We start from the raw sequence: 829 nt of genomic DNA, 5'->3' as shown, positions 1-829 counted from the left end.
GTCAAGTCTCTCTGCAACCATGCATTGAATCTTCTTTGGGCTTTTAATATAACCGGGTCAAAATTCAAGGTACATCTTTTATCTTGATCTTTAGTTATCACAATGCCTAAATATGTAATTTCAGATTTAACTGGAATATTATAAATGATGGGTGCTGTACAGTCTTTAATAGGCATTAATTCACATTTGCCTATGTTTAGATTAAGACCCGAAGCTTCAGAGAAAAGTTTTATATAATTAATTGCTATAGGGATTTGGGAAGCATCTCTTAAAAATAAGGTGGTGTCATCTGCTAATTGACTAATACAAATTTCTCGATCCGCTATATGGATACCCTGAATACCACTTTCACATACAGATGTTGACAGTAGCTGCACACAAAGAAGAAATAAATAGGGAGAAATGGGACACCCTTGTTTCACTCCTCTGGATAAATTAAACCTGGGTGAAGTGCCATTCTTTACAATAATGGAAGCGCTTCGATTAAATTAAAGGGTTTTAATTACTCTACAAAACATATCCCCAAAACCAAATTTAACTAATGAATTAATAATAAATTGGTGCTCCAAAGAATCGAAAGCCTTATAGAAATCTAAGAAAAGAATGAAGCTGTCCTCCTGAATCAAGTCTGAATAATCTAATAAATCAAGAATCAACCTTATATTGTTAACAATGTGTCTTTTGTTCAAAAAACCAGATTGTGTCTCATCTGTAACAGATCCCAATACAGATTTAGTCTTTTAGCAAACATAATAGCTAAAATTTGATAATCACTGTTAAGCAGAGAAACGGGAAGCCAATTGTCAATTAAAAGTAAATATTTTTTTAG

This window comes from Sinocyclocheilus rhinocerous, unplaced genomic scaffold (genome assembly GCF_001515625.1).
Source record: "Sinocyclocheilus rhinocerous isolate Xijiao unplaced genomic scaffold, SAMN03320098_v1.1 scaffold3492, whole genome shotgun sequence".
Classification (NCBI taxonomy): domain Eukaryota; kingdom Metazoa; phylum Chordata; class Actinopteri; order Cypriniformes; family Cyprinidae; genus Sinocyclocheilus; species Sinocyclocheilus rhinocerous.
The sequence above is the reverse complement of the archived record's forward strand: the minus strand, read 5'-3'. Positions refer to the sequence as shown.